We start from the raw sequence: 17,408 nt of genomic DNA, 5'->3' as shown, positions 1-17,408 counted from the left end.
AACTTGTACTGTCACGGTGTGTGTTCTGTGTTTTTTTAATATTTCTTTTGCTGTGGATCTACAGGTAACAGCCTGTAAGTCCCTGCATGCTGGTTCTTGTGGTTCTCCAAGTACCAGAATGTGGGGAAGGCTTGCTAGGACCTGTAGTTCCACAGCAAAAGTCAATATTATCTCTTCTATTTTTTTATACCACACTACACTATCAACCCGGCACCCAGCAGCCAGGGGTGCCAAGGATAGCCGGACTATCAGCCTAGGCCTGGGGTGCCCTGGAGAGAGGAACCCCCAGGGATCCCCGGCCTGGGATGACCAGCAGTCAGGGGTAATGCTTTGGCTGGGGGACCCGGTAAAAGGGTTTCCCTGGCTGTGGCATTACCCCCCAGCTAGAAACAGTTGGGTGCTGGTTCAGGAATTTACAGGGGAACCCTACTCATTTTTTTCCACTTCATTTTCAGAACCAGGACCGATTCAGAACCCAGAGCTGTTTGCGCTAAATACAAGGGACCCATAGGCAAATGCAGGGGGATTTCCGGTTGCCTGGAAACCCCCCCTCCTCAACCCACACCATGACAAATATAGAAATAGTAATATAATAGAATTTCACTAGTTCTGCATGTTCTTCTCAGTACCACAAATGAAATAATTAGCACCTCCTCTGGATCTTTTAACATGTGTCAGTCAGTAATAAATACACCTCTGCTCCAACTAGGAGATCTGGAAAGCATGCACAGTTGTACATATATGTCAAAGGCAGTGCTAGGTTCTTCTGCTGCTCTCCCAGACTCCCAGGCTTGCTCCAATGCTCTTGAATTGTGCCCACATCTGAAATAAAAACATTCAGCTCAGGCAGAATGGCCCTACTTCCGCATATAATGGCATACTGTGATCGCTGGTCTTGTATATAATGGAATTATGACACACAATACACTTTATATGATGCATATTAAAGCTGCTTAAGTGCTAGTTATGTCATCTTCTTGAACTGGCCACACTTGCTCTAAAATCAAGATTTTGGAAACCCCCCTCTAGATCAGATACTGATTCTGATCCTCATATACCTACCCATCCCGATTCCATGACTTGGCTTATTAGTCACTGACTATCCATTTACTAGTGCAGGTTTTCTGGTTCTTACTGTTTTAGCGTACCCCTTTAAATAAAATCCATCCATTTTTTATCTGTATACTGTTGATTTGTGGGCATATGATTTATGTCAATATTTATCCATTACCTTTATCATCAGACTAACACTGTTTCTTCTTTAATAAGGTATTCTATCATATATGTACACTTTATTCATTAGTACCATTTCACCACAGCTAATGGTACTACCTATGCGTATCTCTACTATATACTATTGCCACCACTACATATATTCACAAACAGGATACATCTTATCTATAGCTGAGCGCAGTATAACTATTTCTTTTGCGCATGACATTTTAAAGATGACTTACTAATTATACACAGATGTTCCGTCATAGTAATTAGTGAAAGTCTTGCTTTTTCTCAGTTACGATGAACTCTTTCTTTTGTGGTATACATTGAATAAGACAATAGACCTGATTCAGACCTGCTCGCTAGGATGCGTTCGCTCGTGGCTGGCCGATTTTTGCATTGTGTGCATGTGTATGCATCGCAGTGCGCGTGCTGGAACCAGTGCAAGAGATCGGGAAGCGTTCGCTCATTGCGCATAGACTGCCCAGCAGAGTGAGTGACAGGAGAAGCCATTTGTGGGTGGTGACAGGTGCTGGCCATTAATAACGAGGGAGTGGACATGCGAACGCATGCGTGCCTGAGCATCTCAACGCCGTTTCAGAGGCGTGCATAATTAAGAGGCAGCGTCATTGTACACGTCACCTGGCTGATTTTTACACTCAAGTGATCGCAGTGCTTGAGGCAGGGTATGGTCAACCTCAAGCGATGCGTTTGCTTCCGATGGTACCTGATGTACCAGTTGTTGCATACACTTCCTGGAGATGACGTGCGCAAGTGGGCGTCTTAAGACAGGCTGGAGGGCATCTACATACACAAAGCGATCGCACGCCAAGACATAGTGGGCGTGCTTATGCCTTGCCGTGCAATCGTCTGCCTTGCTCGGAGTGTGCCAGATATGCATATGCTGGGTGCAAACATACGCATATAGCGAGCGGGTCTGAATCGAGCCCAATATTCTATGCATGATTCTATATAAATACAATTACACACTTAAATAGTTTAACTATGAACTTGGCATAATCAATAATTTATTGATTCTCTACACTATTGGCATGTTGTGAGACCTCTTTATGCCATGGGACAAACCCACATATACAGACCCTCCAACATAGGTACAAAATGCTCTGCTCCTGGTCTTCCATTTTAATTTATGATTGCAGTCACCTGCACTGAAACACCTGTCTCATCAATTACCTAGTTCAACACAGGTGACTGCAATCATACATTAGGTGGGAAGTCCAGGAGCAGAGTGTTTTGTACCTAATGGAATGGGTCATGCTGGAGGTTAGGTATATATATTATTCGATAGTAAACCCACTGTATATAATATAGGTAGCTATGTACAGAGTTAAATTAATACTTTGCCGTTGGGTGAGGAATGTTTATCCACAACCTATAATGGATTATATAATATTGATAAAAAGAGCCTGCACTTACACATTCTCCCTCAGTACTAATAAATGGCTTTCTATAGTCCCTTATAGCGATGGGAGCTGTTAAAGAATAATTGCAAAATAACAAATATCTTAAGAGAAGGAAAAGGAATCATATGATATTGTCATTAAATGGGGGGGGGAACAAAAGGAAGCAGTATAAAGAATGAAGGGGGGGTTGTGTGGGGAGGGGAAAAATGCAAAGAGTTTTACCTTGGTCTTAAATATATGAATGAAAGGTGTCGACAATTATATAGTTTAACAAACACAGTTGATCACACATTAACGGAAGATAACCTGAGATTGTCTCTATAGGCTTTCAGACATTTTATAAAATGTCAGCGTATTCTGTCTTTGAAACAGTGTAGAAATAGTCATACAATTGGCATTGTTTACTTAATTACTTTATAACAAGTGTGCACTGTTATTCAATTATTTTAATTTGATGTGCTTCGCTATTTATAAGGAGCCACTGTCAGAATGAACTTATACTTTGACAAAGACGCCAGGGAGGCACTTCGAATTTTTTTTTTATCTTTTGGATGTTTGCCTCTCTTATATTAATGCTGCTACCTCATCTGAGCTTACCGGTCTAAAGCTTGATAACTTATCTCAAATACATCTACACCTCCGGCAATGGAAACTACAGCCGCCGGAAAAGACTGCCAAACGGAGATCCAGGCTCCCCACAAGTCAGTAGAAGATATCGTGACCTCCACACAGCAAAACAAGTGTTCCGGTTACGGATTCCCTGCGCTTACCAATCTGGTCAGGGGAGACCACAACACGGAGCCCGGCAGTTACGGCCACTGGGAAAGACTGCTAAATGGAGATCTAGGCTCCCCACAAGCGGGTAGAGCCGAGATATTGTGACCTCCGTACAGCAGAACAGGTGCTCAGGTTACAGATCCACTGCGCTTACCATTCCGGTACTAAAACATACGGTCATCACGGGAGACCACCACACAGAGCCAGGCAGGTATAATTCTAACACTAGGCTCCTTAACATTGGACGCATACCATAGGGTGTTTTTACAGTTAAATGCTCCGTTTGGAATATTACCAGCTCCCCGATCAAGGGTAGAGCTGTGTCTCTCATACCATCAAAGCTCTGAATATATTTACGGGACAATTGTGAAAAGGACCCTGATAAAGCTCCTTACAGGTATACATTTACTGCAGCACTAATATATACTAATATATACAGTGCTACTATGGTGAATTGATACACTGTTAAAAGTCCATGGGGCCCATTTATTAAGGATCGCATTTTGCAATGCGATCAGGGCATGCAGTACCGCCCATGATCGCATTGCAAAATGCGATCATACCGGCCGAATGTATGACCCGGCTCATGCAGGGAGACGGGCTCCGAAAATAGCCCGTCCCTGCGATGTGGCCAGAGCACATTCCGGGCTGCTGCGCATGCGCAGTCCCGCGGACTGCACATGAGCGGCGCCCATTGCCGGCGGAGGGATCTGGAAGATCCCTCCGCTGGCTGAAATGCGGGTAAGTGCCCATAGGACACAGCGGCTAACGCTATCTTCAGATGGCGTTAGCTGCTGGGGTCAATATCGGGAATGCTTCACATTCCCGATATTGATACATTTGGCAGCATCGCATCCCCCATAGAAACCTATGGGGGAGGCGGCTGCCGCGGCAATGGAGGGATCGCAGCAGGTATCGGAGATACCGAAAACATGTGTTTTCGGGAAATTTACCTCAAATGCACTTTGATAAATGGGCCCCCATGTGTTTTATGAGTGGTTTTGACTTTATATAGAGGAGTATAATATAAAATAAATTATGATTATACACACTGTTGGAGTATATATGTTTTATACTGTTTAATGTCAGTGATTATATTATATTTGAATTAATTATAATTTATAGCAATAAATAGTTGATTCTTATATGAAGTTTTAGTGAAAATGTCAATTGTATCCAATCCTTGGTTCATAAGCTGCTATACGCATTGTTACTACTTTTTTACCTTGCGACTGACTATCCCAATCAGCTTAATTGAATCATGGTGTGTGTGTTTTTTTTTTTTTTTAACTCATAAGCGCCTAAAGGCCCCCATACATCAGCAATTGATTGTGACAAATCTGCAGTCTGCAATCGATTGAAAAAGTGAGAGTTTTAGACACAATCGACTGCAAATTGCAGAATTGCCGCAATCAATTGCTGATGTATGGGGGCCTTTAGGCTTGTTTTTTGTATTAACCGGTCTAAAAGAATTGCCTACAATTAGTGAGACCTCTACCGTAACTCCACCTTATGGTCACCATTCAAAGACTATTTTAATGATACTGTCCAAATAGGCATGTCAGACAGTCCGTTTGAGTACTGGCAGGAAAAAAAGGCAAGCTGGAGGCCATTCCACAAACTAGCTTTGCTTTACTTGAGCTACCCACCCTAAAGTGTGCACTCCAAAAGAGTTTTCAGCACAACCGGGAGCCTTGTCAGCGATCGGCGTAGGAGGCTACATCCTCAAAATGTGGAAAAGATGATGTTCATCAAAATTAACTACAAATTTCACAAGGAAGACCTTTACCGCCAATTACATTAAAAAATGACAGAGGTACCTGAGGCTGTAATGATAGATTCAAAGGGGGACAAATTAATATTGTGTGAAGATGATCTACACACTTATGAGGGCGAGGAGTCGGATGATGATGGCGACAACATCTTGCCTCTGTAAACCCAGTTTGTGCACTGACAGATCATTGCCAGCAATTTCAGCTGCCCGTCGGTAGCTTATTTTGTGGGGGCCCAAACAAATCAATCGCTTCAGCCACAATTGGCATTCCCTGTCGCTGAAGTTATTGGTTTGTTAAACTGTGCATGTCCTATTTAATATATACAACATAGGGGTGGGTGGAAGGGCCCTTGCAGCTCTTTTATTTGCATTATGTGCTGTTTGGGGCATTGCTGCCTGACATTTTTAATTTTATAGTTTCTGAAACTGCCATCCTGTCTCCCACTGCAGTGCCACTCTGTGCCATGTTGGAAGCTGAACTGCCACATGTTACTGCCGCCCACTGGTGTCACTTAGCTTAGTCAGCCAGCTAGCTCAATACAACCTTTTGGCCTAAACTGGATGAGCTGTGAGGTAGTCAAAATTTACTGGAAATGACTGGAAATAAATGTTATTGAGGTTAATAATACTGTAGGAACAAAGAGGCCCAAATTATGTGATTTCAGCTGTTTTTATGATTTTTTTTTTTTTTTTTTTTAGAAAAAATACATATCCAAATCCAAAATGAAAAAACAAGCAAGGGTTGTCTTGTAAAACCAAATCCAGATCCAAAACCTTGAAGGAGATACAGATCCAAAACCAAAAGATGGGGGTCAGCGCATATCCCTACTTATTAATGTACTAACTGGACAGTACTGGAAATTAGTCTAGGTCATATTGACCAAGTAAGACTGTGTAAATTAGAGTCAGTGTGATCTAAGGGTATATTCATCAAAGTTCGATTTTGCATTTAGATTTTATGTTCAATTTAGCTCACCTGAAATCAAATCAAATCGAGATATCACTGAAAAAATCCCACATTTATAGAAATTTGATTTTGTAAGCTTTTCTAAATTGAATTTGATGTGGTTCGATTTTGACTAGTGATTTCTTATTAGGTTTTGGATGCCCATGTCTAAATCAAACACAAAATCAAATTCAATCCCCAAAATAATAGATCTGTCAATTTTAGCATGAGCGGTTGCCAGTTACACAGAAACATGCATAGATCTGTGAGATCCGTGCATGTTTCTGTGTGAAAAAAAGCTATTAAAAGTGTAAAATAAAAAAAAATTACATGGGGTATCCTCCCCCTAAATGCATAACCTGCACCGGGCTTTTCTGAGCAGGTCCTGGTTTGAAGAAGAGTTCTCCCATATTTTCAACACCCAGTGTGGGGCTCAGTGAGTCCTTGTTCAGGGAACAAAATTAGTTGGGGTCCCCTGTATTTTCCAAAACCAGCACTGGACTCTCTTTTAGCGGGAGTATAATGCTGCAGCCGGGGTACCCTTTCATTGTGTCCCACAGCCAAAGCATTCACACCTGACTGCTAGTCAACCTAAGTTGGGGTTCCTTTGGGAGTTGGGGACCCCCCATGGAATGTAGGGACATACACTCATCTGAGGATGTAAAGTATGTGGTAAAACCATATCAATTACAAAGACGTATAAAGTAATTATGTTTATTGATATTAAAATCTCTAAATCCCAAGTAGGGATGGCTGTATGTACCCCAATCACCTTCTCACTGTGGGGATGAGTTGCTCTTTCAGGGATTGTCTTAAGATCTTTGATCTTCTCAGTACCATACATTACCCTGATGTAGTGTTCTATGAGACCATCAGTGAGGGATGTAAACTTTGGGGTGAGTGATACGTAAATGGAAGCGGTGTCCCGCACATATGATCACCAAAATCTCAGTCCTAAATTTCCATCTAGGATTTCTCCAGGGAATGGGTCCCAAACAAGTGCAATATTGATGTCTTTTACACCCAGGATGTGGTGATCCTTATCTGTTAGCGTCTTCCTGGGGTATAGAAGTGTGTTCTTTCTCCTGCAGGCTGAGTTCCCAGTATCCCATGAAGGGTGCTCCTGCAGATCACTGTAACCCTCCTCTACAGATGACTCCCAGAGGTCCAGGTGTACAGTGTAAGTGAGCACTGTCTGTGTCTCATTCATAGGGCTCTATTTGTTAACATTATTTTTACTAAAATAAAGTCAAAAAGGCTGTTTTCACACTCTGTTCACATTATTTTAGTATCACCTGCAAGCTCTGTCCCTGCAAGGGATTTTTAGTAAATCCCTGTGATATTGCCTGAATTCGCAATGCGAATTTAATCGGTAATATCACACTACAATCTGCATTCAAAATGTGGATTGTAGTAAATAGAGCCCATAGTGCTGAGACAGGCGGCTAAGCTGCTGAATGTCTGTCTCCATCTGATCCTACTTCTGTATTCTGCTCCTGCAGATCAGTGTAACCCTCCTCTACAGGTGACTTCTGGAGGTCAAGGTGTACAGTGTAAGTGAGCACTGTCTGTGTCTCATTCATAGTGCTAAAACAGGCGGCTAAGCTGCCGGATGTCTGTCTCTGCCTGATCCTGCTTCTGTATTCTCCCGGACAGACAAGACAGCTGCGGTGTCCGTTGTAGTGGCAATAGGGTCTGGAGCACAAAAGGGTGCGTTTCAGGGCTGTGGGAAGCAGATCTCAGTTTTATATTAACAACTTTGTGGTTGTGTCATGCCTGGTTTAGCCAGAAGTTCGGCACTGATGCAGTGTGCAGTCATCTGCCGGGCTTGGTAACTTGGCAGCATGGCAGCGTGCAGGCAAGTGGGCATTTGTGTAGGAGGTTGGCCAATTACAGCTTCAACTGGGATTTTATGTGACACTGTATCTAATAACCTGGACTAAATCTCCTTTTGTTAATGCCATATTCCTCACACTGTTTTCTTTTCATAGTTTTTGGAAATGGTGTAAATATTCCAGTTTCTAGGCAAGCTGGACTAATTCTCCTCCTTTTGCTACTGCCATACTCTTCACAATGTTTCTCTTCCTAACTTTTGGAAACGATGTAAAGGTTCCAGTTTCTAGGCACTTCATGAGATGTTCCCTTATTAGTTCATAGTCGTAGCTGCAGGTGGGAACGTCGTTGTTGAAAAGCTCCACAGCAGTTGCTATAGCATACACATTGATGTGAGTTTTGTGGCTGTTGCTGCACGGCCAGGATTTTGATGTTTTTCAGTGTCCGGTAGAGGTCTTGCAGTTGTTTGAGAGCACATGGGGTAAACTCTGACTTTTGAGCACTGTCTGCAACTTGTATCTGCCCATTCCGAAAGTAGGACATGAAACAGTGTCTGAGACCCTTATCTGGGTGGATCTGTACTGCTGGCCCAGAGACGGGGATGTAGGAGCTATACATTCCTCTCCATGTGCATTGTAAGACTTGCGTATTAATTGTTGCTGCTGTATGGTCTGGACGGCATTATTGATGCTGGCTCCAAGAGATCCGCGGCCCTGCAGGGAGTGTCTATGTGCATGTGTTAGCCAAAAATGAGGCAGCCACATTATCTGTAAATGTTCAAGAAAAAACTTGAATTAGGGAAAAATGGCAATATGTTTCTACCTACTAAAACAATGTTACTTAAATGTGCTGTAAAGACAAATGCACAGCATTTGCCCATTGCTTAGGACACTAGGTAATGGTATACAGGTTTGGTGTGGTACTACATATGTAATCAATGTAACAGTATAGGTAAAATTAATTATTGGTATTTAGCAAACAAATAGCATGAAGGAGACATGCTGGTATACGAAATCTGGTCCTACGGATGTATTGCAGCAAACTGGGAACTTATCTTCACATAAGCTGATGCCTGCGACAATGTGTAAGTAGTGTCACAGATTCTGTTGCACTTGGGAAGAGTTACACAATAAAATATAAGAGTGGTAAAGAATGATAGCCAAAGCCGTAAGGTCACATGACTGCTTTTGCCCATTCTGCGCCTTCATGCTGCTGTGCACAAATGCCACTGTAAGATGGCATTCTAGCATGTTTATGTTCTGGCTGGATGTGGCCTGGATGTGTTGGCCTATTAAGGAAAGAGTAGGAATGTCATGGTATCTAACTTTGGCCTACAGTATTTGTGTTTGCAGGGGCTTCACTAGATATCAGCAACCAGGAAAGAGGTCCTGACAGTCAGGCATCTTTCTTCTTAGTCATGTGAGTGTTGGTAACATTATGTAACTTATTATGTTTCCAAATTGTCAGATATGGAGTGTAGAAGGACAGTGTCAGCGTGCAGTAGTATACTCTCACAAGTGCACTGACCATTGGCCAGAGAGGGATCCCAAGTTCTCTCTCCCATGTCACTGTAGCACATGAAGCATGCAGATATTGCCGTTTCCATGTGATGTCATTGTAGAGTGGGAACTGGGCAGTGACAATGCGATCACACGCAGGGCCGGTTCTAGACAATGTGGAGCTCAGGGCGACAGTTCACAGTTGCGCCCCCCCCTCCACAAATAAAAAACAACAACTTTTTGTAGATGACGTTCCTCTGCACACGCTGAAAGCACATGCGCTTCCGGAAAGGGGGCGTGTCCTTGCGGAACACCCCCAATTCATCAAACTGTGGGGCGTGCCCAGCACTTATGAAGGTGCTGGGCTTCCCCCAAGCTCTCCCCTCGTGTCGAATAATTGCCATTACACAGTAATGCGCCTTACACAGTATTGCCCTTTATAAATACATTATGCCACATGCAGTAATGCCCTTTATAAGCAAATTATGCCACACGCAGTAATGCCCTGTATAACACATTATGCCACACTCAGTAATGCCCTGTATAACACATTATGCCACATGCTGTAATGCCCTTTATAAACACATTATGCCACACGCAGTAATGCCCTGTATAACACATTATGCCACACGCAGTAATGCTCTGTATAGCACATTATGCCACATGCAGTAATGACCTTTATAACACATTATGCCACACGCAGTAAAGGCCTTTATAACACATTATGCCACACGCAGTAATGCCCTGTATAACACATTATGCCACATGTAGTAATGGCTTTTATAACACATTATGCCACATGCAGTAATGCCCTGTATAACACATTATGCCACATGCAGTAATGCCCTGTATAGCCCATTATGCCACATGCAGTAATTCCCTTTATAATACAGTATCCCTAATCCAAATTACGCCACACAGTCCCTTTTTCATGTTTATTTTATTAACAGTTTCTTATATAGCGCAGCATATTCAGTTGCGCTTTACAATTGGACACACAGTGGTGCCCCTTTTACACAATGCCCAAATTAGTGCCCCTTATACACAAGGCCCACTGTACTGAGTAGTAGTGCCACTAATACAATGCCCACAGTAGTAGTGCCCCCTATAGTAGTGCCCACATTGGTAGTGTCCCAGTAATAATGCCCCCTATAGTAGTGCCCACAGTAGGAATGCCCCCTATAGTAGTGCCCAAAGTTGGAATGCCCCCATGGTTTTTTTTTTATTATGGGATTTTTTTTTTTACCTTCTGGGGACTCAGTGGCGCCCTCTAGGGGCCGGCGCCCTGGGCAACGGCCTTGTTAGCCCACCCCTAGAACCGCCACTGATCACACGTAACCTCCCTGACGTGTGGGAGTGTCATAGGATTGTTGTGGACATGTAGTAAAAGCTACATGTGATTCTGAGATGTTCATATGGGGAATGAAAGCCTGTTTCTGAAGTATCTCTTCTCTTGCACCTAGCATGGAGTTGGTGCAAGTGCAAATATAAATGATGATGGTTACGGCAGCCGGCGTAATATTAATGGCGCCGCGGGTTTCTATGTATAGATGCACAAACTCCTCCATGAGCTTAATGTATACCTGCATTAGCATACGGTAGTGAATCTGAATTCAACTACTGTATAGCCACTTTGCATGTGACTCAGAATAAGCTCCTTAATGTTTATGGTAAGGGAGAGGGGATAAGATGGGGTACTGAGCCATTCCTTAGTAGTCTGTATGATTTTAGCAATGGTTGTTATTAGTCAGTGACATATGTAATATGCAGAGTATTCCTGGTATATGTATGTGTTTCGGGGCCTATTCATCATTCGGGGCCTGGAATCAGCACCAAAAGAATTTTGGCTTTGATATCCGCAGACAAACTCTGAAAAGTTATCAGAGTTTGCTGAACTTTAGATGGCCCTATCGGGTACTAATACCAAATGGGCCATTACTTGAAAACGTGGAAATATATAGTGGGCCCATTAGTGGTAATGAATAGGCCCCTAAGTGTGGCAGACACAAAGTAAGGTGAGGTTTTAGTGATCTGTGTAAGGGTATAAGATTGCCTTACAGTGAATTCTATACAATTGATTGTATTATAGTCATTTATGTTTTAAAATATCCACATAGAGCTGATAGTGTAGGCCAGGGATATTCAACTTGCAACCTTCCAGTGGCTGTAGAACTACACATCCCAGCATGCTCTGCCTCAGTTTTGCTGTTAGGGCATTCTTAAACTATGGCAGAGCATGCTGGTATGTGTAGTTCCGCAGTAGCTGGAGAGATGCATGTTGAATCCCCTTGATGTAGGACAAACAAGCCATAGCATGAAATGGACAGAACAGGAGAGTACAATAAGAAATTCTAATTCTGAAATTGATGAGATGCATTCTAAGTAGGGGTGAGCGGGTTCGGATTTCTGAAATCCGAACCCCCCCGAGCCCCCCCGATCCGAGTCCGATCCGAGTCAGGCTCGACTTTTCCCGCCTGACTCGGATCTGAAATCGAGGCAAAACGTCATCATCCCGCCTTCCGAGTCTCGCGGGTTTTGGATCCTATATAAGGTACCCGCGTCGGCGCCATTTTCTCACTCGGCTGTGGACAGTGAAGAGGGAGGGTGGGAGTTAGGGCTGTGTAGTGTAGTGTAGTGTAGTGCTGCTGTTGTCCACTACTTCAAAGTCCATAGGGGCTGGCTGTGTTGTGCTGTGCTGCTGTTGTTAATAGGGGCTGTGTCCACTACTTCAAAGTCCATAGGGGCTGGCTGGACTGTGTTGTGCAGTCAGTTCTCCATAGGGGCTGTGTGCACTCCAAAGTCCTGTGCAGTGTCCCAGTCCTAAAGGAGTGCTGTAGTGTTGTCCAGGGGGTGATCTGTCCATCAGGGGTGCTCCCCCCAAGTGCTAAAAAAATAATATATTTTCTGTGTTTGTGAATTGTGTGCGCAGTAGCCGCACGTGCATCAACAAAGTAGTGCCAAGCGTGCGCCTGTGTCATAAGTAAAGGGCCGGCTGGCTTGACCGTTAAAGGGTGCTGTAACCCCCGAAAGTACACTCCAGTCCAAACCAAAAAAAAATTATTTTCTGTGTTTGTGAATTGTGTGCGCAGTAGCCGCACGTGCATCAACAAAGTAGTGCCAAGCGTGCGCCTGTGTCATAAGTAAAGGGCCGGCTGGCTTGACCGTTAAGGGTGCTGTAACCCCCGAAAGTACACTCCAGTCCAAACCAAAAAAAAAATTATTTTCTGTGTTTGTGAATTGTGTGCGCAGTAGCCAAACGTGCATCAACAAAGTAGTGCCAAGCGTGCGCCTGTGTCATAAGTAAAGGGCCGGCTGGCTTGACCGTTAAGGGTGCTGTAACCCCCGAAAGTACACTCCAGTCCAAACCAAAAAAAAAATTATTTTCTGTGTTTGTGAATTGTGTGCGCAGTAGCCGCACGTGCATCAACAAAGTAGTGCCAAGCGTGCGCCTGTGTCATAAGTAAAGGGCCGGCTGGCTTGACCGTTAAGGGTGCTGTAACCCCCGAAAGTACACTCCAGTCCAAACCAAAAAAAAAATTATTTTCTGTGTTTGTGAATTGTGTGCGCAGTAGCCGCACGTGCATCAACAAAGTAGTGCCAAGCGTGCGCCTGTGTCATAACTCATAAGTAAAGGGCCGGCTGGCTTGACCGTTAAAGGGTGCTGTAACCCCCAAAGTACACTCCAGTCCAAACCAAAAAAAAAATTATTTTCTGTGTTTGTGAATTGTGTGCGCAGTAGCCGCACGTGCATCAACAAAGTAGTGCCAAACGTGCGCCTGTGTCATAAGTAAAGGGCTGGCTGGCTTGACCGTTAAGGGTGCTGTAACCCCCGAAAGTACACTCCAGTCCAAACCAAAAAAAAATTTATTTTCTGTGTTTGTGAATTGTGTGCGCAGTAGCCGCACGTGCATCAACAAAGTAGTGCCAAGCGTGCGCCTGTGTCATAAGTAAAGGGCCGGCTGGCTTGACCATTAAGGGTGCTGTAACCCCCGAAAGTACACTCCAGTCCAAACCAAAAAAAAAATTATTTTCTGTGTTTGTGAATTGTGTGCGCAGTAGCCGCACGTGCATCAACAAAGTAGTGCCAAGCGTGCGCCTGTGTCATAAGTAAAGGGCCGGCTGGCTTGACCGTTAAAGCGTGCTGTAACCCCCAAAGTACACTCCAGTCCAAACCAAAAAAAAAATTATTTTCTGTGTTTGTGAATTGTGTGCGCAGTAGCCGCACGTGCATCAGCAAAGTAGTGCCAAGCGTGCGCCTGTGTCATAAGTAAAGGGCCGGCTGGCTTGACCGTTAAAGGGTGCTGTAACCCCCGAAAGTACACTCCAGTCCAAACCAAAAAAAAAATTATTTTCTTTGTTTGTGAATTGTGTGCGCAGTAGCCGCACGTGCATCAACAAAGTAGTGCCAAGAGTGCGCCTGTGTCATAAGTAAAGGGCCGGCTGGCTTGACCGTTAAGGGTGCTGTAACCCCCGAAAGTACACTCCAGTCCAAACCAAAAAAAAAATTATTTTCTGTGTTTGTGAATTGTGTGCGCAGTAGCCGCACGTGCATCAACAAAGTAGTGCCAAGCGTGCGCCTGTGTCATAAGTAAAGGGCCGGCTGGCTTGACCGTTAAAGGGTGCTGTAACCCCCAAAGTACACTCCAGTCCAAACCAAAAAAAAAATTATTTTCTGTGTTTAGCCGCACGTATATATCAAATCGATATAACATAAATGGAGGACCAAACTTTCTCCGATAAAAATAAAATAGAGAAAGATCAAGAACCACTTCCTCCTAGTGCTGAAGCTGCTGCCACTAGTCATGACATAGACGATAACATGCCATCAACGTCGTCTGCCAAGGCCGATGCCCAATGTCATAGTAGAGGGCACATACAATCCCAAATGGCAAAGTTCAGGAAAATGACCTTGAAAAAGACATTTAAATCAGCTGAAGAGAAACGTAAACTTGCCAATATGCCATTTACGACACGGAGTGGCAAGGAACGGCTAAGGTCGATCCCTAGTATGTTCATGACTAGTGGTTCAGCTTCACATGACGATGGAAGCCCTCCTCCCACTAAAAAAATCAAAAGAGTTAAGCTGGCAAAAGCACAGCGAAGAACTGTGCTTTCTAAGAAGATATCACAAATCCCCAAGGAGAGTCCAAGTGTGGTGGTGGTTGCGATGCCTGACCTTCCCAGCACTGGACGGGAAGAGGTGGCTCTTTCCACCATTTGCACGCCCCCTGCAAGTGCTGAAAGGAGCACCCACAGTCCACTTGCTGATATGCAAATTGAAGATGTCACTGTTGAAGTACAACAGGATGAGGATACTGGTGTAGCTGGCGCTGAGGAGGAAGTTGGCGAGGAGGATTCTGATGGTGATGTGGTTTGTTTAAATCAGGCTCCGGGGGAGACAGTTGTTGTCCGTGGGATGAAAAAGCCCATCACGGTCATGCCTGGGCAGAAGACCAAACATTCCACCTCTTTGGTCTGGCAATATTTCTATCCAAATCCGGACAACAACTGTCTTGCCATATGTACCATATGTAAAGGTGAAATAAGTAGGGGTAGGGACGTCAACCACCTAGGAACATCCTACCTTATACGGCACCTGCAGCGCATTCATAAAAAGTTACTGTCAAGTTCAGAAACTTTGGCTAAGACCGTAAGCAGTCCAGGGACACCTAAATCCCGTTGTCCTGTTGTATCCAAGCGCCTGCAAACCACACCGTCAACTCCCTCCTCGTCAATTTCCTCCTTAGTCAGGATCGGAAGTAGTCCTGCAGGCCATGTCACTGGCATGACTGACTCTCCTATCCGGGATTCCTCTGGAGGATCCTGCATTGCTACGCCTACTGCTGCCGCTGCTGCTGTTGCTGCTGCTGGGAGTCGTTCATCATCCCAGAGAGGAAGTAGGAACACCACTACTTTTACTAAACAATTGACCCTCCAACAGTCCTTAGCGAGGAGGATGAAGTACGACAGCAGTCATCCTGAAGCAAAACGTATAACTGAGGCCTTGACTGCTATGTTGGTGTTAGACGTGCGTCCGGTATCCGCCATTAGTGCAGTGGGATTTAGACAATTGATGGAGGTAGTGTGTCCCCGGTTCCAAATCCCGTCTAGATTCCACTTCACTAGGCAGGCGATACCGAGACTGTACAGAAACGTCAGAAAAAGTGTCCTCAGTGTCCTGAAAAATGCCGTTGTACACAATGTCCACTTAACCACGGACATGTGGACAAGTGGAACAGGGCAGACTAAGGACTATATGACTGTGACAGCCCACTGGGTAGATGTATCACCTTACGCAGCAACAGCAGCAGCGTCACCAGTAGCAGCATCTCAGAAATGCCAGCTCGTTACAAGGCAGGCTACGCTGTGTATCACCGGTTTCAGTAAGAGGCACACCACCGACAACCTCTTAGAGAAACTGAGGGAAATCATCGCCCAGTGGCTTACCCCACTTAGACTCTCCTGGGGATTTGTGATATCTGACAACGCCACCAATATTGTGCGGGCATTACATCTGGGCAAATTCCAGCACGTCCCATGTTTTGCTCACACAATAAACTTGGTGGTGCAGAATTTTCTGAAAAGCGACAGGGGCGTGCAGGAGACGCTTTGGGTGGCCCGAAAAATTTCTGGCCACTTTCGCCATTCAGCGACTGCGTGCCGAAGACTGGAGCACCAGCAAACACTCTTGAACCTGCCCCGCCATCACCTGAAGCAAGAGGTTGTGACGCGATGGAACTCAACCCTCTATATGCTTCAGAGGATGGAGGAGCAGCAAAAGGCCATACAAGCCTATACATCCACCTATGACATAGGCAAAGGAGGGGGTATGCACCTGACTCAAGCGCAGTGGAGAATGATTTCCGTGTTGTGCAAGGTACTCCAGCCCTTCGAACTTGCCACACGTGAAGTCAGTTCAGACACAGCCAGCTTGAGTCAGGTCATTCCCCTCATCAGGCTTTTGCAGAAGCAGTTGGAGAAAGTGAAGGAGGAGCTAAGACGGAGCGATTCCGCTCGGCATGTGGGACTTGTGGATGAAGCCCTTCATTCGCTTTGCCAGGATTCCAGGGTGGTCAATCTGTTGAAATCAGACCACTACATTTTGGCCACCGTGCTTGATCCTAGGTTTAAAGCCTATGTGGTGTCTCTCTTTCCGGCCGACACATGCCTGCAGAGGTACAAAGACCTGCTGGTGAACACACTGTCAGCTGAAGCGGAACGTGACACGTCAACGGCTCCTTCTTCATTTTCTCCCGCAACTGGGGCTGCCAGGAAAAAACTTAGGTATCCTAAGCAACCCGCTGGCGGTGATGCAGGGCAGGCAGAACCAAGTTTGGACATCTGGTCCGGACTGAAGGACCTGGCAACAATTTCTGACATGTCTACTGTCACTGCATATGATACTGTCACCATTGACAGAATGGTGGAGGATTACATCGGTGACAGCATCCAAGTAGGCATGTCAGACAGTCCATACCTGTACTGGCAGGAAAAAGAGGCAATTTGGAGGCCCCTGTACAAGCTGGCTCTATTTTACCTGAGTTGCCCCCCCTCCAGTGTGTACTCCGAAAGAGTGTTTAGTGCAGCCGGGAACCTTGTCAGCGAAAGGCGTAGGAGGTTGCTTCCACAGAATGTGGAGAAGATGATGTTCATCAAAATGAATTATCAGCTCTTCCAGGGAGACCAGCCTCCAGAAGGTACAGAGGGACCTGTGGTGGTGGATTCAAGTGGGGACGAGTTAATACTTTGTGAGGATGAGGATGTACACACTGAAGAGGGTGAGGAATCGGTGGATGAGGAGGATGAGGATGACATCTTGCCTCCGTAGAGCCAGTTTGTGCAGGGACACATTAATTGCCAGCTTGTTTTGTGGGGGCCCAAACGAACCAATCATTTCAGCCACAGTTGTGTGGCAGACCCTGGCGCTGAAATGATTG

The sequence above is a fragment of the Taudactylus pleione genome, unplaced genomic scaffold, assembly GCF_031769625.1.
Source record: "Taudactylus pleione unplaced genomic scaffold, aTauple2 ptg000519l, whole genome shotgun sequence".
Lineage (NCBI taxonomy): Eukaryota > Metazoa > Chordata > Amphibia > Anura > Myobatrachidae > Taudactylus > Taudactylus pleione.
The sequence above is the reverse complement of the archived record's forward strand: the minus strand, read 5'-3'. Positions refer to the sequence as shown.